This window comes from Tachypleus tridentatus, chromosome 12, assembly GCF_004210375.1.
Source record: "Tachypleus tridentatus isolate NWPU-2018 chromosome 12, ASM421037v1, whole genome shotgun sequence".
Taxonomy (NCBI): domain Eukaryota; kingdom Metazoa; phylum Arthropoda; class Merostomata; order Xiphosura; family Limulidae; genus Tachypleus; species Tachypleus tridentatus.
The window spans coordinates 21,947,197-21,970,917 of record NC_134836.1 but is presented as its reverse complement, the minus strand read 5'-3'; the positions used below and the strand labels follow the sequence as shown (position 1 = coordinate 21,970,917).

General features: G+C 34.5%; 1 long non-coding RNA gene and 1 pseudogene across 2 annotated transcripts in view; both read right to left on the bottom strand.

Moving 5' to 3' along the window:
* Positions 1 to 15,922, bottom strand: part of LOC143235140 (allatostatin-A receptor pseudogene) — a 31,985-nt pseudogene extending 16,063 nt beyond the window's left edge. Inside the window, exon 1 of the transcript XR_013018942.1 lies at positions 15,705 to 15,922. The product of XR_013018942.1 is annotated as an allatostatin-A receptor pseudogene (transcript). The remainder of the gene's footprint in view (positions 1 to 15,704) is intronic.
* Positions 15,923 to 16,452: 530 nt separating this feature from the next.
* LOC143235082 (uncharacterized) lies at positions 16,453 to 23,425 on the bottom strand. Its single transcript, XR_013018914.1, has 3 exons — positions 22,958 to 23,425; positions 20,892 to 20,960; positions 16,453 to 16,991 (listed from the first exon to the last, which is right to left on the bottom strand). It is a non-coding gene; the product is annotated as an uncharacterized LOC143235082 (long non-coding RNA).
* Between the last annotated feature and the right edge of the window lie 296 nt (positions 23,426 to 23,721).

The following is a 23,721-nucleotide window of genomic DNA, read 5'->3' as shown; positions in this document are numbered from 1 at the left end:
AAAAGTCAGTGATCAGAAACGACCCCCTCCTAGAAAAATGTTAGATATATTTTGCCGAATTTTTGATGTAAAAAAATTAATTTATTGTGTCTATTTGTTTAAAACTTATTGCACTGCTTGTTACTTTTGGAATTTTCGCGAAGAATTACACAAAAGACAATACGTTCGCAGTGTTGTAGCCAATTCTCGACTGACAAACTTAGAACTAGTCAACATTACATCGCTGACTGTCTCACCAAACAGTGAGATTTGACTTTCACTCCTTTAGTGCATCTCAAAGTATAAAATGTGGAAAGCGATTTTATGACAATGAGACACGAACTTTAAATTCTCAGACTTACAGTCCGGCAGCCTCTATTCCGCCACTGATATAAATGAGGTTGAGTGCGTTATATTAAAAATAACTTTTAAGCCTTATCACATCGTTACAGTCCATGTTGCTAGGTATGGTTATGTCTGTCTTCATAGTTTCAATTACAAAAACACTCATGTTCATAGAGTTCCACTTCATGCTGCTTGCTTTCCATAATCTATCTATTTTACGAGAACCCCAGTGCATCAGCTGGTTTAGGTAGAGACCTAAGAATTCATACCCCGTTTGACTTCTTTCCAGGCAAATATCCTTCTTGGTTGTTTTAGGCACTGTCACCTGGGATACGTGGACAATGTTTGCTATAGGCTTTTATGTTTGTGGATTCTCACCTTTTACAAGATGCTATACTTTGACTATCATGACTGGGCAGAAATTGTTTTCTGTGCTTCTGGATTCTTGGTGCGCCAGGTGCCTCAAGATGATCCATACTCCCTTCTCACCCCTCTTCCCCCAAAAAAAACAACAAAAACTCCACATCTGAACACATTTTTATAAATGTTTTGTGTCTGAAATGGTTGTTAGTAATTCTTTCCAAAAGCGATCACTATTTGGTGACATCATATGACCTACGAAACACCAAACTGTCAAAATGTATTTTCACATTCGACCATGGCTTTATGTAGTCTGTGGTTTCGATGTCTCTGCTGATTTGCGTATTCAAAATTGTTTTAATTATATGGTATATAACGTACTTATACCTCTGAAAGTGGGGGGGGTGCTTACTTAACTGAATGTATTTTATATATTTGTTGTTAATTAAATACTTAAAAATTTGTTTTGAATAGACTTCTGTTACACTGGATTTAAGCTTCACTTCACAGGCGCTACAAATGACATACCAGTATCTTCAACATCGAACTGGTATCTGTATGGGAGATTTACATTTTCTGCTGCAAGTTTTATCATAGCGAACTTGTGTCATTTGTTTAAAATATAGCTGTTGCAGGCCTAGGTAAGATGACAGGGGTGTAAGTAAACCTGGTAGTAAATAAAATATCACTTACCTTGCCTGTCAAATGATCAGTGTTGAGGAGATCCGTGTTCAGTGGCGTATTCAGGTAGGGACTAGAGGGGGCTCAGCCCCAGAGCCGATGTTTTATTAGGGGCCCATTGATAATTTTATTCTATGTAAAATTACATGGGATGTAGGGCCCATAAAAATGTTTAACACGTGAGCCTAAACAACCTTAAATCTGCCACTGAAGGTATTCTTTAATTCCCAATAGTATTTCAGGTTTTAGATACGACATATCTGGTTCGGTTTTCATCACGAATTATATCGACTACAGATGCATGAGGTTAATAAACAAGGTCCTAAGTATTAGGTTTTATGAACCTGTGAGCCATTGCTAATGTAATAGCGCAAACTCTTCAAAAATTAGAAGCCAACGAACTATATTATTTTGTTCATTTACTTTAATTTATATACTTCCCCTTATGAGCAACTTTTGTCAATTACTTATATTTGCGGAAATTTAAATTATCGTGTTTGTAAGTTCCTTACAGTCAGTTTAATTAAACATGAAAATAATGTGATTATATAGCAAGACATTAAGAAATGGTGTATTTATTTGAAATTAAGAATTTATTTTATTAATAAAGTTAACAAAGTTTTAAATCATAGAAATTTCGAGTACAGTTACGTATTATAAAACAAAAATAATTGGGTCTCCTTCTTGTATTATGTATGAGGTTCTTAAAAGTAGTTCGAAAAGATCCTTGTCGAGTCAGAATAATTGTGTTTGATACTGGTTCATATTGTTGTAAGCTATAATTTTAATGTTACAATTTGGTTGTTAGCTAGAAGGCGTAAAACACCCTGAAAATTCTAAATTATCGTAAAGTTTTCTTCACATTTAAAGCTAGATCATAAATACGAGATAGTTGTGGAATATGTACAGTTGTTTTAATAGTAGAATTGGTCAATAAGATAATCACATCAAGATACAAGTTTGATATAGTCATTGTTTTTGTGAGGTGTTTGGATCTATGTTAGCTAACGTTCATAATTAATTAGTTACTTTGTACAAATGGTTGATTTTATTTAATAAAGGTAATACAGTTTCAACGTAAGCCTATGTACATTTATTTGTTTTTTTAATTTCGCACAAAGCTACACGAGGGCTCTCTGCGCTTGCCGTCCCTAATTTAGCAGTGTAAGACTAAAGGGAAGGCAACTAGTCATCACCACCCACTGCCAACTCTTGGGCTACTCTTTTACCAACTAAGAGTGGGATTGAACGTTACATTATAACGCCCCCACATAAAGTGGCTCAAAGTGCGAGCATGTTTGGTGTGACGGGGATTCGAACCCGCGACCCGCAGATTACGAGTCGAATGTCTTAACCTACCTGGCCATTCTGGGCCAAACTGAATGAGGAAATAAACTAATTGGTTATAGATTACGTGGAATAAACTTGCTGTTAATCGGATAATTAAGAAACTGATAACGAAAGCCCAACAATGTAACCATGAACTTGTTGGTTTATAGTTGTGTTTTTGGAATACTTAACTAGAAATAATTATGCTATCCAAAACAGTTTTGTATTTTTTAAAGAAATACGAGATTTGAATTTTGATAGAAGTTTTTACTGTGTTAGTTTTGATACAAAACTCTTTCTTTTTGAGACTGGTATTTCGTTAAATTGTACTATAAATTTATGAACATAGATTCTATATCGAGATAGTGTTTCCAAAATATGCGTTTCACCCACTGTTGAAAATAATCTAATTTTCAATTTGATAATGATTTATGGAATGAAGTGTTTCTATGGTATCGTTGGCTTGAAAAATATCCTTCAACTCTCGTAAACCGATATTACCTTTAAGATTCTTGAGTTTTCTAAATTATTTAACACTAGTCATCCGAACATAAAGTTTGCAGATGAAAAGTAATGCCCACCACTTTTATTCTTAGACGTTTTTTATATGTAATAAAGATAAATTCGAGTGGAAAATGTTTCATAAAAAGACTTGCTGGTTTCAGTTTTGATTCTGATAGCATTATACTGGTTTCTTCTACCAAAGATTTGATGGAGATAAAATAGTTCATCGAACATACAGATCACTAGCAGGTTTTAATTTCTCCATATAACAGAATATACTTAATTATCACAGAGGGATATAATAGCAGGAAGTGTTAAAACGGAAGTTGCGAGTTGATAGTTTTTAACAGAGTGGTGGACAGCAGGGGCCGTTGTTAACGTAAGGTCCCAGGCTGGAAATACGAGGGTCTCACCAAAAGTAATCTTGGTTTTCGAAAGGAACTACGTGATACAGTACGACAAAAAGGTTTATTTTATCATCACCTATGACATATTTTCTGTAGTTTCATTAGTAAAAATTGTAGTTTATTATAGATGAGTTAATTAATTGTCAATTTAACTGATAACGTGTATTTTTAAACTTATTTTACGGAAATAGTATAATAAAAGAACACGTGTTTGTTAGTAATATAAAACAAGGATAAGCAACAGAAGTTACAAAACAAGGTTGAAACTTGAACCTGTTCGAACTACAAATTGTAGGCTTTGGTTGTGAGAATAAGATTTTAAGTTGTTTACAGGCTGTCTCGTGCACCTCAGACCTTTTTATGAGTCCTAACTAGTTCATCAGAGACATAACCGTTCGTTCCTTGTTTGTTTGTCACTCCTAACAAACTTTAAATTTGATCATCGTCAAGTCGCAAATGTTTTCACTCAGAACGTTCAATCAAAACAGATTACACAGTTAGGCCTAATATTAGGGATAAAAACGCACGTTACTCTGCAGACTATTGCGATTCTTCACCAGTGTTAAGACTATTAATAGATTTCATGGATGTGACTGTTTCTGGTGTTTGAAGTGCAGGACGTATTTCGTGGTGTTTTGCAGTCTTCTAAGTTGTTTTAATAAAGTTAACCTAAGGTAATCACATACAGATATCGATTTAATGATACTCAGTTTGGATAAACAACAACAACAAACACGAAACAAAAAGCTATTAGAAATCGAAATTTGAAGCCTCTTATTTTCTTTTGAAATCTTAGTGCTATGCTGGTCGATACTCCTTATTTTTTGTGACTGGAATAATCTGCAAAAATCAGATTTTAAAATGTCATCGGCTAAAAATGTCATTCGATTTGATCACCTACTCAGACTAATGTAGAAACATGTGTAATAATTTTAACGATGTTACAAACTTAATATGTAGTGTATTATGCTTACTAATATATGCAAAACAACAACAACAACAAAAAATCACATTATATTGTAGGGAAAAGCAACCTCTGCTGTCATACTGCAGTTACGGGCCTGAATATTAGTTTTGTTTTCCGATGCCGACTAATGCAGATCGATATTTGTGTATTCAGTTAGTTAATTACCATAATATAAAAAAAATCATAATTAAAAGAGTTTTACTAAATAATAACAAGCTGGTTAAACGTCAAGTAATCTCAAGGAGATCGAAGTACAAGAAAATAAGAAATTAATGTGACATTTTTATTTTTACAATCGTCTTTATGGTCTTTTCTCAGAATGGGAAATTATTATTGTTGGTTTGTTAACTTATACGTTCTAAAACCTTTCTCTAATTAGTCCTATGACATTCTAATGTTCCAGTGGCTGTTTAAGTCAAAATGCAAATGTGTTTTTTAAATAATATTTGAAAATGTTTTGGAAGAATAGTAAATCGTATTAGACGTTTTAAAACTTTTCCCTAATTACATCATAAATTATTAAATCATAATGCTATTCCACGACCTAGCTACATCGCTCAGCTATATTTTACTACTTATAATTAAAAAATTGATATATTTTTTGTATTGGTATGGGCCTCGGCATGGCGAAGTGTGTTAAGGCGTTCGACTCGTAATCTGAGGGTCGCGGGTTCGAATCCTGGTTGCACCAAACATGCTTGCCCTTTCAGTTGTGGGGGGCGTTATAATGTGACGATCAATCCCACTATTCGTTGGTAAAAGAGTAGTCCAAGAGTTGGCGGTGGGTGGTGATGACTAGCTGCCTTCCCTCTAGTCTTACACTGCTAAATTAGGGACGGCTAGCACAGATAGCCCTCGAGTAGCTTTGTGCGAAATTCAAAAAACAAACAAATAAAACCCTCGCGTAGCTTTGCGCGAAATTCAAACCAAACTGTATTGGTGTGATGCGCACGTGACGTCTGGAATTTTCTTGAGGCGTAGTGATGATGTGCAACATCTAGAAATTTCATGAATATATCGAAAAGTCTGGAATAATATATTGTTAAGCTAAAAAGAGGAAAAGTTGAATACATGCAAGAGTTGTTTATACCGTTTAGTGAATTAATTTAGAATTAGTTCAGTATAAATTTGCGTTCAAACAAATTAGAGAGAGAGAGATTGTTACGTAGAAAGTGACCGATCAGTTTTGCGAGTCAGGTCTACCAATCAACGAAAGTACCCTATAGAACTGGTACAATAAGGTGGAAGAAATAAATCACTTTCGTTACAGTTAATTGGCCTGAACATTGCAATATGTTGCTAACGCTGTTGCGGTGTCTACATTATACCCGTTAAGAAAAATTTTGGCTTTACGAGTGTTATTTTTAAAGTTTTTGAACCATCAGAGTTTTATGTACAAAATTTATTCCCGGCACGTGAATATTGGGATTAGATATGGACTGTTGTGGGTATAATAGTTGTCTTTGTGACGTTACCTTAAACAGACTAAAATGGAGGAGGAGTTCATAATGTTTTGTATCTCCCCGGAGAACAGTTTAATTTACTTCTCTATAACTTATGCAACGAGAGTTAAGAAACTAAATAAAAATGTGAATAAGGAAGCCTCCCACTCCACATATTAATAGTGCCTACATTTATCTGTTATACGCTTCCTAAAAAAATGGGGGTAGGACCGGGTGTAGCATAACTGTTATCGTGCCCAGACTGTGAATTAGATGGTTCACGATTCACGCTCCCGTTGCTTCTAAAACTAGTTCCGTACTTTTAGCAGATTCTTTTCTAAAGGACCTGGCATGGCCAGGTGGTTCGGTAGCTCTACTCGTGGGTTCAAATCCCGTTTCAACAAATATGCTTGCCCTTTCAGCCGTAGGCACGTTATAATGTGACGACCAACCCCACTATTCGTTGGTAAAGGAGTATTTCAAAAGTCGGCGGTGGGTGATAATGACTAGCTGCCTTCATTCTAGTCTTATACTGCTAAATTAGGGACGGCTAGCGCAGATAGCCCTCGTGTAGCTTTGTGCGAAATTCAAAAACAGAAAAATATTATTTAAGGCGTCGAGCAGGCAGCAGTCGATGTTAATTTTGTTATTTTTAACAAGGATTTCCCTACCAGATGGATATTGTATAGTTAACCAAAGCATATTGTGATTGTGTTATTTTTTATTTTACGTAAGATTTAAAGGCCTAATTTGGTCACGTAACTAAAGTTTAACTCCGTGATCTTTTTAGATAATTCTTGAAATTTGAAGTTTTTAGCCTGTGTAAATTTTGAATTTGAAGAGAACCTTATTGGTTTAGCGGTAAGTCATAGGCTTATAACAATAAAAACCGGGTTTTGATACCCTTGCTGGGCACAGTACACATAGTCCATTGTATAGCTTTTAACTTAACAATAAAGAATCCGGCGACGATTTTATTACAAAATAAATATTGGAGACTTATCAAAATAAATAAGTTATTTATTTTAGCTAACGTAACCTATTGGCACACTTTACGAACATGACTATCGATATTTTATAGTTATCTGGTTTTAGTGTTTGAACTTCTATGTAAATGATCGGGTAAATTAATTCAAAATAAGTAATGTAGCACTTATATTATTAACGATTTAAAACAGTATAATGTGAAGTTTTCGAGTTTACCGATATTGAAAATATATTTTCCACCTCAGTGAAAGAATTATGATTTAAAATAACACTACTCCAGGCAATGGAGGAATAGATAAATAACGTTATTAGATAGATTAACAATATAGATAAAAATGTAATTATTAATTCACTAAAGTTTAGGAAAAACTAGAAATATTACAAGCCCGGGGAATTTTTTTGATCCTACTTAACATATGCATGTAATGTAATTTAGAAGATCAAAGCCATTTAATGAAATAAAGTGATCAGAAAGGTAACGTTCTGAACTGCTAGGCTTAGCTCAAACCCTACACAGAGGGTCAATACGGAGAAACGCACATATCTAAAAAGTGAAAAATATGGTTACAAAAGAGAACCCTTCGACACAGAAGGTCAGATGACAATATAATAACCAAGGATTCGAAGTTGGCGCAAGTTCACAAATCAGTCACAACATAAAATCAAGGACTGGTTTCACAAGGAAGATGATCAGAGAAACAAGAATTACAGCAATCTCAGTTCATAACATCTACAGTGCAGCCCCATTACATTATATTAAGCAATTTCCAAAAAACAGTGTAGCTTTAGATCGAGACAACTTTATCAAGATGATTTCGTAAGTCAATAATCTCTTACTATAATTTTCAAGTTTCGTACGTCATAACAGTTGGTTTCAAAACGCCACATATTCGCGTGTTATAAGTTTTACTAACCACGGGAACTGATGATGACGTCACAACATGCTCTGGTTAGTGAAAGTTCATTTATGAGCATGCCAATAAAAGTCGTGTTATGCTTGCGTCTTATCTATGCCTAATCAACATTTTGTTTAATCTTTACGTAGTTGTCAATTTGAGCATGTGTAACAGCCGGCTGCTGAATGTTTATTTGCTTTTTGAATTTCGCGCAAAGCTACTCGAGGACTATTTGCGCTAGTCGTCTCTAATTTAGCAACATAAGACTAGAGGGAAGGCAGCTAATCATCACCACCCATCGCCAACTGTTGGGTTACTCTTTTAACAACGAATAATGGGATTGACCGTAACATTATAACGTCCCAACGGCTGAAAGGGCGAGCATGTTTGGTGCGACGGGGATTTGAACCCGCGACACTCAGATTACGAGTCGAACGCTTTAACCAACCTGGCCATGCCGGGCCCCTGGTGAATGCTAACCTGTTTCTATTCTCTCTGTTAATTTAAATGGCAACATGAACATATCGGTCGTTATGAATAATTTGATCTTTCCGAATTTTTGCTTTATGTCTTTATGTTGCTTAAGAGTTTAAACTCTATGGTTTAGAAGAACGTCACCGACTATCCAAACCCTTTATAATACTACTCGTCATAGGCTGGATGATTTTATTTACCCCTGGAGTACCTATACTTCGTGAGATATTTGATTCAGAAATCTAAGCGGCTTACGTACGATATCAAATCCAGAAAGTCATTTGAAAACCTGCATTTTCACTTAGAATCGACTGAGGTCCATTGTATCATTCATACTACTAAGTGCTAGTCTTGTGTCTAGAATGTATTCTCATTTTTTGTTGTGGTCTCTCCCAGTGATATATGTCTATAGATTTAAAACGCAAGATACCAGTGGTGGGCGGAGCACAGGTAGCCCATTGTGTAGCTTTGTACCTGACCTCAAATAAACAATTTTTTTTTCTACTTGCTCAGCCGAAACAAAACTTGTGTTTTCAGACAACATTCTATTTAGTAACATTATAGTGTACGTTATGTAAAGTTAAGTCACGCATGCGCACGCTGTTTAAAAGACAATTTTTAAAAACTATATTATGGTGTGAACGTGTTTTGAAAGCCAACCTTTAACAAGCGTACACACCATCACAACTGTTGTTCTAAACACATGGCCGATATAATTATTGTTTTGGCCACTGCTCTGTTCTTGTATAACAGCTGGTCTGATGAGCTCAGGATTGGTCGAAACGCGTCGTCGGCAATGGATATCACAAATATAGTGTAGTTGAAATACTGTTATCATAAATTATTCTAATTATTGAAAATATGTAAGAGACTATATCAGACACGCACTGTTGAAAATATAATAGGCCTAACAATGCTTCAGAAGATATGGCCGTACAAAATCGATTCAAAAATATTAATTGTTTAACCAAGGCCTTAGATATTCGGAAAGACTGTTATTCAACGGACTTGGTGGTTAATTAGTGAGTTTTATTTAACAGAGAAGAAAATTTCACAATTACAAATTATAAACTATTGGAATGTAGTGACAATACGTTTTTGCGACTCATACATAATCTGAGGGTCGCGGGTTCGAATCCCCGTCGCACCAAACATGCTCACCCTTTCAGTCGTGGGGGCATTATAATGTGACGGTCAATCCCACTATTCGTTGGTAAAAGAGTAGCCCAAGAGTTGGCAGTGGGTGGTGATGACTAGCTGCCTTTCCTCTAGTCTTAGACTGCTAAATTAGGGACGTGTAGCTTTGCGCGAAATATAAAAAAACAACAAAAAACAAACAGACAATACGTTTACCACGTTATATCATGTGATTTTACAATGCTTGAGAGATGTACCTCTGGTGGTAAGACACTAACTTTCTGAAAATACATAGTTGACTAGAAAACGGGGCTTCGTCTTTTGTTTGCAAGACTCTCTGGTTAATAATAATTCTAATGCTTATTTATTTTTTATTATTTCACGAGTTAGTTTTGCAAACTATTTGCAGTGTCTTTTTTTTTCACTTTTATATTTAAAATGATAATTACAGTATCACCCAAAGTGTCGAACTTGTCATGCGTGATGCCTAATTAGTGTGTACTGGTGGAATGTGCACCGCGCACGATATGGCAGTGGATGTGAAACGAAATTGTAAAAAAAAATATGTTTTTCTTATAGTAAAGTCACATACGACTGGCTATCTGCTGTGTTCACCGAGGAGAATCGAACCCCTGATTTTAGTGTGGTAAATCCTTAGACTTACCACTGTCGCAGCGGGGAACTGTAAAAGATATAAGACTGGAAATGAAGAACAACACATACCTTATGCTTAATGAAATAGTTTGTAGGGAGAAAAAGAAGATATCTTTTTAAAAAGTCAAGTAACTTATAGAAAGAGTTTGTTAATGAAATATCTTAACCAAAAAATAAAACTTTCTCGAAAGGAGAAAAAGTTTTCATGAAGAAACGGATAAAGTGGTGTAAGTACTGGCACGTGCTGTTGCGCAGACACGTACAGCAAAGTCATGAGCTTATCCAACGCTTTTATTTTAAACTGCAACATAAAAAAATATCGTTTGTCTATGTTCAGGCCAAGCTACGCAAGGCCTGTCTTTTGTTTCGAACTGATAGTATGTGAACTGTTTCAAAGTTACTAAGGCTACCAGCTGCCTTACTAATTACAAACTGCTGCTGACCAGTTGGTAACCACAAAACATTTTTGCTGGCTTTATTTTAGGAATTACACCTTCTACAAAGCGTGTATTTTAATTACAGTGGTACTTCGGTTCTCGAACGACTCCCTTCTCGAACAATTCGGTTTTCGAACATATTGTTTGAGAAAAAAATGTCTTGGTTGTCGAACATAAACTCGGTTCCCGAACCAAGCTGTCGTGGCCCGAACCCCCGAAATAACCCGACTGATGACCCGAACGACCCTTCGACCATTTTAGGCTCTCGCCAAGCTTGCCCAAGACATTTTACCTGCACCTGTCGCTTAGTCCACACCCTCGTTAAAATCTGTTGTGAACGTTCTCGTTTTTCTTTTTTGTGTGTGTGTTTTTCTAAATATTCTGATTAAATAAGCCACCATGGGGTCAAAGAAGGATAATGAAAGCAGCAAACCAAAGAGAAAAGTTGTTAGAGCCACAACAGAGGTGAAAAAAGATCTCATAGCGAAGTATGAGAGTGGTGTTCGCGTGTCTGACCTTCCTACACAGTTTGGTATGGCGAAGTCTACAGTCTGCACCATACTGAAAAATATGGATGTTGCAAAAGGAGTGACAGTGCTTACGAAACAAAGATCACAAACAATTGAAGAGGTAGTAAAACTGTTGTTGATTTGGGTAAACGAAAAACAGTTAGCTGGTGATAGCATTTCTGAGACCATCATTTGTGAGAAAGCAAAGCAGTTGCATGCTGACCTCCTGAAAAACACCCCTGGAACGAGTGCTGATACAAGTGATGCCTTTAAGGCTAGTAGGGGTAGTTTGAAAAATTTAGGAAGAGAAGGAGCATACATAGTGTGGTGAGACATGGGGTGGGTGCAAGTTCTGGCAAAGACGCTGTTGGTAAATTTGTTAGGGAATTTAAGGACTATGTAGAAGCTGAGGATTTTATTCCCCAACAAGTGTTCAACTGTGATGAGACAGGCCTCTTTTGAAAGAAAATGCCAAAGAGGACCTACATCACCAAGGAGGAGAAGTCACTGCTAGGACACAAGCCAATGAAGGACAGGGTAACTCTATTGTTATGTAGTAATGCAAGTGGGGACTTAAAACTTAAGCCTTTGCTTGTGTACCATTCTGAGAATTCGAGGATTTTTAAGAAAAATAATGTCCTGAAAAGTAAAATAAATGTCATGTGTTGGGCTAATAGTAAAGCATGGGTAACCAGGCGACTTTTATGGAGTGGGTCCATGAAGTGTTTGCCCCAAATGTAAAAAATTACCTCATGAAAAAACAGTTGCCACTCAAGGCCCTCCTTGATGCACCTGCTCACCCACCAGGCTTGGAGGACGGGTTGGTGGAGGAGTACAGTTTAATTACGGTGAAGCTCTTGCCCCCTAACACGACTCCTCTCATTCAGCCCATGGACGAGCAGGTCATATCGAACTTTAAGAAACTCTACATTAAAACATTGTTTCAAAGGTGCTTTGAAGTAACCTCTGACACAGAGGTAACCCTCAGAGAGTTTTGGAAAAATCACTTTGCTTATAGACAAAGCCTGGATGAAAGTGTCTTTGAGGACCATGAACTCAGCCTGGAAGAAACTGTGGCCAGACTCAGTAGCAGATGGAGACTTTGAAGGCTTTGAGGCTGAGCCTGTTGTCGAGGATATTGTCTCACTAGGCAAGTGTATGGGCTTGAATGTGAGTGGTGATGATGTGGAGGAGTTGGTGGAAGACCACAACATGGAGCTCACCACGGAAGAACTCCAAGACCTTCAGAAGAAGCAGCAACAGAAGGCAACTGAGGAAGTGTCTTCAGATGAGGAGGAGAGAAGGGAGGATGTTCCTAGTTCACTAATCAAGGAAATGTGTGGAAAATGGGGAGAGTTACAAAGTTTTGTGGAAAAATGTCACCCTGACAAAGCTGTAGCAACCCACACATAAACCTTTTCAATGACAATGCCATGTCTTACTTCAGAAACATTTTAAAACGCAGGCAGAAAAATTAGACAAGTTTTAGTGAGAAATAGGTCCAGTGAGTCTCAAACAGGTTGTAGCGCTGCAAAGAGACAGAAAAGAGAAAGAACCCTAGAAAGAGAGTTACCTGACATTTTTATGGAAGGCGACTCCCCTACTCTCCACATTCCTCACCATCTTTCACTTACGCCACCAGCTCTCCTCAGCAAGTAGTAAAGTGCAGTTATATTTTCATTTATTGTTTTTTTATTGTGTTTATAGTTTTTGTGGTTGACTTTATGCATGTAAGTATTATTATATAGGTATAAATAAGCAATATTTTACTTAAAATGCTTCATAATGCATAATTTTTGGAGGTATGTAACGGATCAATTTAAATTACAGTATTTCTTATGGAAGAATTGATTCGGTTTTCGAACAGCCTTCTGGAACGGATTAAGTTCGAGAACCGAGGTACCACTGTATATGGCTACCTTCACTGGTAACAGAGATGAAGTTTAGAATTGTGTATAGGGGGAATATGAATATTTTAAACGACTGTTAAACCATATTGAATATCCTTTGGAAAATAGGGACACAGAAAACGAGAATTTGAAACTCTCCAACTTGGGGTCTCTACGTGATGGAAGTTGTGCAGTTAAAGCTACTGTCTTCAGTAGGATAGATAACACGTTTCTCACCACAACTATCAGCACAATTGTAGTTTCCAGCTATTAGCTGTTATCCACCCAACCACCTTCATGGAATACGTATCATTATTCATTATACATACGCTACTCAATTCTTTCAAGTGAAATATTTACTTTAGGGGATCTTCTTAAACCCAAGATAAGAACGAAGTTAAAGTAATTCAGAAAATGGTAGTATTAAATCATAGATTAATAGAGACTAAGAAATAGAATATATATTAAACAATTACACTGTATTAAGATAAGGGAACATATATCAATTAAATATCTATACTGTTTTAAGATATATATATAAATAAACTTCGTTAATTTTATTTACAAAAATTCATTTCATAAACGTCTAAAAAATTTAAATTCAGCCAAACAGTTGTAAATATTTCAAAACAAACATTATAATATTAAGGTTACGAAGACTCGGTAATTAGTTCAATAATAAAACTGGTTTACAAAGATTACACTTCTATCTTGTTAATTAAAATTTTACAGATTCATTTATTTTGCTAAAATAAATATCGAATTGAAAAGTTAACAATTTTAACACTAAATGGCCAAATTAAACCATTTTTTTGGGCGAAAATAAAGATTGTTTGTAAGTGGGTGGGTATTTATATGTTTTTCTTATAACAAATCCACATCAGACTATTTGCTGTGTCCACCGAGGGGAATCGAACCCGTGATTTTAGCTTTGCAAATCTGAAGACTTACCGCTGTTCCAGCGGGGTACAAGATTGTTTGTAATAAGCAAAAACCTACAAAATGGACTCTTTGTACTCATCCCGCCACGGGTATCGAAACCCGGTTTTTATAGTTGTAATTTCGTAGACATTCCGATGTTCAAATGGGGGTGAGGATGAAAGTAAAGAACGATGAGATAAAACTTGTTGTGATTTAAAAACAATTATACCGCGTCAGAGTTAATCCATTTGGTAATTAACTTATTCATTAATAATTAACGACACTCGAATTTTCCGAAGTACTCAGTTATTGATTTACTTAACTATATATTACAAACAAATGTTGTGTTTTTCCAAGATCCATGAAAAGAATACACCATTTTAATTATTCTCAGATTTACTGGCCAGGTGGTTAAGGCGCTCGACTCGTAATCCGAAGGTCGAGGGTTCGGATCTCCGTCACACTAAATATACTCGCTCATTTCAGCCATGGGGGCCTTATAATGTTACGGTCAATCTTACTATTCGTTGGTAAAAGAGTAGCCCAAGAGTTGGCGGTGGGTGTTGATGACTAGCTGCTTTCCCTCTAGTTTTAGATTTCTAAATTAGGGAAGGCTAGCGCAGATAGTTCTTGTGTAGCTTTGCACGAAATTCAAAACAAACAATTAGGTTTACCGGTGGAACCTCTTGACTTTGAAAGATTTACTTCTGGGTTGATTTTTCGGCTTTTAATAACATAGAAGACAGAAAAAATACTGTGGAGTTGAAACTAATCTGAACGATATAAAAACAGGTCGGTAGTTTTTGTGTTAATATCATCACGGTAACATTAAGAAAAATAAGAAATTATTTTAGAAAAGTATTTATTGATGTTTCACGACTGATACAAGTCATAACAAAATTACATTTATCGACTCGTACAACTTAACTTCTAAATAAGATCTGACTTCAGTATGCTCCACTGCTAATGTGAAAAACACTATAGGTGAACTATGTTTAACGACAGGAAGCCACGACAAGTACCGCATACTATTATTTCTATTAAAATATATAACATATTTAATTTAAAAAACGTTATTTTTAGTGCTCTCTGAATGGTCGGCAGTTAACTTGATAGATCATAATGCTACAGTTTAGGATTCGATCCATCAAGTGGACACAGTCCAACGTACAGCTTTGCATTTGAAATATAACATTTAAATAAACTTTGGCTGCAGTCTTTACCTAAAGAAAATAATTGTGTATTTGTTTAGATTTTACTCCTTGAAGGTAAGTTGGAAAGACAAATAAAACAACAGTTCGGCCAGTCACACCTTTTGGATTTGTTCCCTGCCTTTCTAAAACCCTGTCGTAACTAGACTCGTTTCGTTTGCACGAAAACACTAAGCTTTGAAGAACTAAAAACCCTTCTGGATAAAGTAATTTTGGCAACACACACACATTTATGTCCAATAATTACACGTGGACTAGGAAAATGTGGAAACGATTTCGAATTTAATGAAAGCAGCGCTGAACTACAAATTATAAGGTGGAGGAAGTCTGAATTGAACCTGACTGTCCCAGGTCGTGCACAAAGACTGAAATACTGACCCCAGACAGTCGAATGGACAGAACTTAAGATTATGAACGTATTCCTACCATGATATTAGAAAGAGAGATTAAACAGAAATAATTGATTACCAAGTGACTAGGGAAATACCTGAACTCTTTATTTTGCACCGACAGAAAGACTTTTCTACAGATGCTATGTGACTAGGCTAGAGAGTAGGAAATCGTATCTGAAATACCTGTTTCTGAATAGTTCACATCTTCTTCACGTATAGACCTGCGAGGTGTAGTTGTTTCGGATGTCTCCATGGGTTCTGTATCGAATCGGAACTGCTTCTTCCACATCTCAGCCGAAAAAAACGAATCAACTCTTGACAACCAATCAGAGTCGATGTTCATTTCTCGTGTTAGCCAATCGTGTTTCTTTTAGACATCTGAAGTCTGCAGCTCATGCCGTTTTCAGTCTTCATTTCATGAGAGAAGAGAAAGTTGAACGTAACTTTAATGTGATGTTAATAAGTAATGGCGTAGTTTATGGTAATATTTATGTCGCTAAGACCAAGTAAGGATGAAAATAATTTTTATCTCTCTACTTTTTTGCATTAGGTTTCACCTATGTTGGAAGAGACAGTTATGTATTTTGATAAGAACATCGGTTATCGATCCTCACCATGGCTATACACTCAATTAAGTAAAATTAATAATTAGATAATACTTTTTAAGAAACCTTCTACATTTTACAAGCCGATAAATTGCTCAGTTGACCTGGCACAGAAATCAGCAGAACATTCGGACTGTTGAGATCTAGTAGAGATAACCACGTAACAGCTTTCTAATAAGAAGACCCAGGATCGAATTCCGATTTCTTTCACTAGTAAACAGTATTTCTAAGAACGTCCTTGAATAATTCAGCAATATTGCAAAAATAAATAAATTATAGTCATACGGGTGCGCTATATGCACCTCACTGTTGGTAGTGGGTGCTGTTGACCAACCTATCAGTTCAAACTTAGGGATGGCTACACGCAAATAGCGCTTTGAGTGAAAGTACCAACCAAAACATTATGGTATTTACAACTAGATTAGAGGGCACTAGATCGAGGGACACAGATGTTCAGAAATACCCGTATGTATTTTTAAGTTGTTTGGAGTATTCTGTTGAGAATTTTGAACTTACAATAAAACTTAGAAATGTATTACATTCTTTGATAAAGTGATAAAGAAAAAAGCTTGCCTGAATTGTCGAGCAAACTTGATGACGAAAGTTACTCGAGACAGTTGAATGGACGGCAGTTGTCTTTTGTAACAACAAAAGTGTGGAGGTCTTTTTGTTTATCAAAGATCGAACGCAGTTATTTCAGAATTATAAAGCTGTCTTTCCGTCATCTTATTCTAAACACCAATACTATAGCATCATCTAACTTTGAAATTCCATTGATAGCGGTAAATCTACGGAGTTACAACTCTAAAATCCAATACTCGAATCCCCGCGGTGGACACGGCAATTAATACAATGTGGTTTGGATCTGAAACAAATAAACGAACATAAATAATCGCTATGAATAATACTTTTCACGATGTCGTGAAATAAATATTGCGAAAAAATGTAACAATAATAAAGTGTTGTGGTCTACAGTTTACGGTATAATAAAGGTATTACACAAACTTAGTTGTGGACTAAGATTACAATATAATAAAGATATTACACTAACTTAGTTGTGGTCTACAAATTACAGTATAATAAAGATATTACACTTACTTAGTTGTGGTCTACAAATTACAGTATAATAATATAATAAAGGTATTACACTAACTTAGTTGTGGTCTGCAGATTACAGTAAAATAAAGACATTACACTAATTTAGTTGTGGTCTGCAGATTACAGTAAAATAAAAATATTACACTAACTTAGTTGTGATCTACAGATTACAGTATAATAAAGGTATTACATTAATTTAGTTGTGGTCTACAGATTACAGTATAATAAAGATACTACACTAACTTAGTTGTGGTGTACAGATTACGGTATAATAAAGATACTACACTAATTTAGTTGTAGTCTACAGATTACGGTACAATAAAGATACTACACTAACTTAGTTGTGGTGTACAGATTACGGTATAATAAAGATACTACACTAATTTAGTTATGATCTACAGATTACAGTATAATAAAGATATTACACTAACTTAATTGTGGTGTACAGATTACAGTATAATAAAGATACTACACTAATTTAGTTGTGGTGTACAGATTACAGTATAATAAAGATACTACATTAACTTAGTTGTGGTGTACAGATTATAGTATAATAAAGATACTACACTAACTTAGTTGTGGTGTGCAGATTATAGTATAATGAAGATACTACACTAACTTAATTGTGGTGTACAGATTACAGTATAATAAAGATACTACACTAACTTAGTTGTGGTGTACAGATTACGGTATAATAAAGATACTACACTAATTTAGTTGTGATCTACAGTTTACAGTATAATAAAGATACTACACTAATTTAGTTGTGATCTACAGTTTACAGTATAATAAAGATATTACACTAACTTAATTGTGGTGTACAGATTACAGTATAATAAAGATATTACACTAACTTAGTTGTGGTGTACAGATTATAGTATAATAAAGATATTACACTAACTTAGTTGTGGTGTACAGATTACGGTATAATAAAGATACTACACTAATTTAGTTGTGATCTACAGATTACAGTATAATAAAGATATTACACTAACTTAATTGTGGTGTACAGATTACAGTATAATAAAGATACTACACTAACTTAATTGTGGTGTACAGATTGCAGTATAATAAAGATATTACACTAACTTAATTGTGGTGTACAGATTACAGTATAATAAAGATATTACACTAACTTAGTTGTGGTGTACAGATTATAGTATAATAAAGATATTACACTAACTTAGTTGTGGTGTACAGATTACGGTATAATAAAGATACTACACTAATTTAGTTGTGATCTACAGATTACAGTATAATAAAGATATTACACTAACTTAATTGTGGTGTACAGATTACAGTATAATAAAGATACTACACTAACTTAGTTGTGGTGTACAGATTACAGTATAATAAAGATATTACACTAACTTAGTTGTGATGTACAGATTATAGTATAATAATTCACTGAGCTCTTCAGTATGACTCATTCTACTGCCAATGTTTGTCTATAGTGATTACATGGTTATATGCTTGATGATATGCACCTGTTAGCAATGGATGTGGTTGAAATAGTCGAACCCACTAATTAGAAGGGATGTCCACATATCTTTGGCCATGTAGTGTAGTTAAGTTTCAAAATGTATTCATCAATATTGTTTCCAATATACCTTAGAATGTTATTCTTATTACATTTAATGGCTATTCTATATATTTAGATCCTTTATTAAGTATTTTACATATTTTATCTTTTATAATTTCCAAGTTACCAGTAACAATATGTTTACGAAAAGTATTAATAAATTAACTACTTTCACACTCAGAAGGTAAGTTAATCTCACCTACATGTTTGTTTTAGATATCCTCCTGTTTTGTTGATATTTAATGTCTACTGTTCGTATGCTGATCATATATATGTTGATGTCTGTTGCATGTCCATCAGATATAATCAAAACAACAGACACATGATCAGCAAGTAACCTAGGGGTCAGGGTCTGAATTGTTAGATTCCACTACCACTGATCAGTCGTGGCCACAATACTTACTTCTAAAGACATAAAAATAGAAATCGGATGTCATCAACCAGCCTTGATTTCTATAAAAACGGTACAGCAGTATGTCTGTAGGCTTAGAATGCTAAACAAAAGTGGGTTTCGATAACAGTGGTGGGCAGAGCACAGATAGCTCATTGTAAAACTTTGTGTTTAACAAGAAACAAACAAGCATGTATCTCAGAACGGCTGGTATAGGTATTATCAATAAAAGTGACAATACCCATACCAGCCATTCTGAGACACAATTTTTTTTTAATTGAGTTTCTCGTCATCAACAAACAAGCAAACAATTTCATACTACTATTTATGTATCTTAATGGGTACTGGTAACTTTGTGAACTTAAAATGCTAAAACTGGGGGTTTGATTACCCATGGTGGATAAAGTATAGATAGGCCACCGTGTAGCTTTGCGCTAAAACAAACGACTATTTGTGAAGGAGTTCGTTTTCTTTATTTACTCTTGGTTATAGGCGTGCATTAAAGTAAAGTAACTGAGTTTCAGGGAAGTACCCAAATTTGGAGAGTTTCCTCACTTCCCCCACTAGACAAATTTCAAACCTAGATCATTTGTTATTGTTGTTATTATTACTGGGAATGATGCAACACTCAATGGCAAAATATCTTTTACAACAAATCTGTTATAGCATCATTTTAACTGAAAGTGATATCTCAAAATTTCGCTATTATTCCTTATCGGTTTATTTATTATTTAAAAACATACAAATTTCAAAATACAATTGCGTGATGTCGCTAAATAAATCTGCTACAAAACTTTAATTACAACTTTAACTCAATTACCGATATAATGTTCCCAAGTTTCATGATACATATGTGGTCATTTTAACCCAAATTGCCTCTTTCTTTGTGAACCTGACGATGACCGAAGAAGGTCGAAACGTTGTTCGCTCTTCTATGTAAAATATTTTCTCAACCCAAACGAGCCGTTTTTGCATATATATAGTTAAGTTTTAAAATATATTCATCACTACTATTTTAAATATTTTTGGATTTTTATTCTTATTACATTTTGTGGCTATTCTATATTTTCATCCTTCATTAAATATTTCACGTAATATTTTATCTTTTATAATTTTCAAGTTACCAGTAACAATATGTTTATGAAAAGTATCAATGAATAAACTATTTTACACTCACAAGGTTAGCTATTAACTTAATTTTCTTTTAGATCAGTCAAAAAACTTTTATAGTTATATAGAGATGGGTCAATTGGAACTTCATATTTATAACTGACGGTAGACTAAGTTTTTGGAAGGAAAAATGTTATTTTTTTATAGATTGATAAATAATTTAAGAAATCTGCAAATCATTAAATATTTTGATTTGTAGTTTCTCATTTCCAAAACTTGACAAGTCAAACTTTTAATCGATATTTTATAATATCTACAAGTAAGTGTTTTACATGATCGTTTCGAAAATCAAATTTTTTATTACATTAATTAATAATTTTATTTTGGGAAGATTAAGATGATAAATCTTTTTGACAAATAATTTACATACACCAGTACTAGAATAAAAAATATTATCCAAATGCCTACAAAATTCTGAAAAGTTAACCCATTTCAATTTATTATTTTCTTTACCTTTTTATTTTATTTACTTAACTTTATCAGTATTAATATATATCAGTATATATATATATTGCGCTACATACTTTGAAGCCGTGGGTGGTGTTGACAAGCTGCCTTCCTTTCCTTTCATCGAATAGAGACGCATGTTTGAGCTAATATAAAGCAAAAACAACAACATCTAATAAATGACTTAAAGTTTGTGGAATTAGAAAAGAATAAAAATAAATATACGCGTTTAGTTCGCATTGATATTTTTATCGTAGATGTGAAATATGAAATAAAACTAATGACCCCAGTTTATGATTAGAACGTAAGAAACTGTTTAGTAACTAGACCAATTCTTTTCGATTAAAGAGAGCACGATAATGTGTTAAGGGATTTTAAATACATTTGTTGTTGTTTTTCTTGTCGTTATGGCTTTCATAAACCTTAAAGTTAGTGTTGCATGTGTAATGTGAAACGACTTTTTGATTTGCAATATTAATTTTGAACATATAACTAATTAGAGGTCGTATAGCCTCGAGTTGTTTGTCTGTATAAAATAGCCTTATAAAAATAAAATTTATCTCAACTTTAATCTGAGTTTGAAAATGAAAGATACTTATTTAGCCTAATATATAATTTTCATAGATGTTTGTAAGTCGTGCAATATCGAAGGTAAATTTATAGAACATCAAAATGCAACTGCTTATTCGTTTAGAGTTACTCCTAAAGAAATTCAAAATTTAATCGACAATACAAAGCCACACACATACCAGATTATAAAATATTAAGCTTCCTTATATCCGATCTTTCTGGGGATTGAGATTGTTTACTTTAAAAGTCAAATTAGATGGTCTCAGAAACGAATATTTTCAAGTTTTTTTTCGAATCTTAAGTCTGTCATTTAATCTGAGACAGAATTTAGTTTTGAATAATTAATATCCTAGCTTTAAAATGTCTTTTCTTTTTTCAGTCAGTGACGTGAGAGCATAATTAGTGGATGGTATAAGTCCACCAGTAACTTAAAGCACAATAAATAATACAATTACAATATGACTGTATTTATTGACAGGTTTAGAATATCGTAACAACGTGTTTCACCTTCATGCATTGCATTTTGCCTCAGAACTGACTAAATTAAAGTTATGTGATTCTAAGTATTACACAGCGGTACACAGTTATCTCAATTTTGTTAAGGAAAGTTTGAGTTCATAGAGTTACCAACGTCCATCTGCAGGACTGGAATGAAGTAAATAAAACGTCTGTGGGGTACAGGCGTGGCCTAGATCCTCTCCATTTGGATAAGGTAGGGCCCGTCATACAGTGATTTACAGAACAAATGATATAGTAAAGACGTTTGTCCCACCCATCTTGACTCTTCTCATTAGTTACAGAAAGAAATATTATTTTTAAGAGTAGAATGAAATTTGGGGTTGCACAGCCCACTCTAACACCCCTCTAGAACCCGCTCTAGTCAGCTAACGGTAGCTAACTTTTACCAACGAACAGTGGAATTGAATATCACATACTAATGCCCCCGCGACTGAAAGGGTGAACAAGTTTGGTGTGCCGGGAATTCGAACCCGCGACTCTCAGATTGCGAGTCTAGTGCCCTAACCGCGTGGCTATCACGTGTCGTAGCGCTTTGCACAGGTTAGCTAAGTTCAGGTATAGCAAGTACCAGGAGAAACAGAGACAAGAGCTATCCATAGAATCGAACACGAACTCTAGCATCATAAGTCTACAAGTTTACCGTCAGAATATTTAATTTGAACTAAACATTAAAGTATTTTTATATTATATAGTATTCGTCATTACACTACAAAAACGTGTGGCTGATTTTTTAAAAACCTGTCGCTGAATTATCACTACTGTTAAACTCTATACTTCCGGAAAATTGGTTGTAGATTGAAACGTGGAATATTCCAACAACAATAATTAGTCTTATGTTACGTGTTACAATTTGGAATAGCCTGAAACTGGGTTAAATTTTGAATGAGAAGTTAATTGAATATCGATAGGTATCAAATTTATTATATTTGCTACCAAGATTGATACAAACTATTTTCTTTATTGACACAAATATATTATTATACAAACAATAATACAATTTATGTTAACAGTTATTGCAAATAATAATTTATATACAAAGATTTTACAAACTTACACACAATATTGAGTCTTCAATCTAGTCTGGAACTGAATATTTTATCCGCGGTTTACGATGAGCGAAATAGTTTCTGGTTAATATAAGTACAGTTTACTTAGCGGTAGCTAGTTAGCTCTATTCTTGGCTGGTCTCACGCCGTTTACAAGCTGACTTTTCACCGACGAAAATATTTAATGTTCTCTTAGAAATACCAACGTCCGAAGTTTATTCTCTGAAGTTAAACAATCTGTAATGTTCGAAATCTATAAACATTTTTGTTTAAATATATTCAGTTTTCCGATTAATAAGCGTTTATTACAATTGTAGTTTATGAGTTTTGTGGTATATTAACTATAGCAAATCAACAATATAAAACTCTCTTCGCGCGTCGATTTGTAAATTTTAAGGCGAGGTTCTCGAAAATTCAGTTGGCAATAATACTGGGAGTCACTAGTATTTTACACACACACACATAGTACATTGTTGATTCTTACGTTCGAGAACCTTCTACAAATTTAATGAATAGGCAAGAATTTCGCAGTATATATTTAACAATATAAGTTACATGCATTCTTAATATAAATTTAACTTACACAAACGTCGATATTAGAATAAATATATAATAGTAAATCCGTTACACCTGTACACTAATACGACGTCCAATTGTGGCTTCGAACTTTGATTCAATCTCGGAAAAGGTTCCCAATTATTGTGACAAGTCAGAATTGACAGGTAATTGTTACCTGTTGCAACTTGAATGATGATCTGCCTTATTCTGGTGC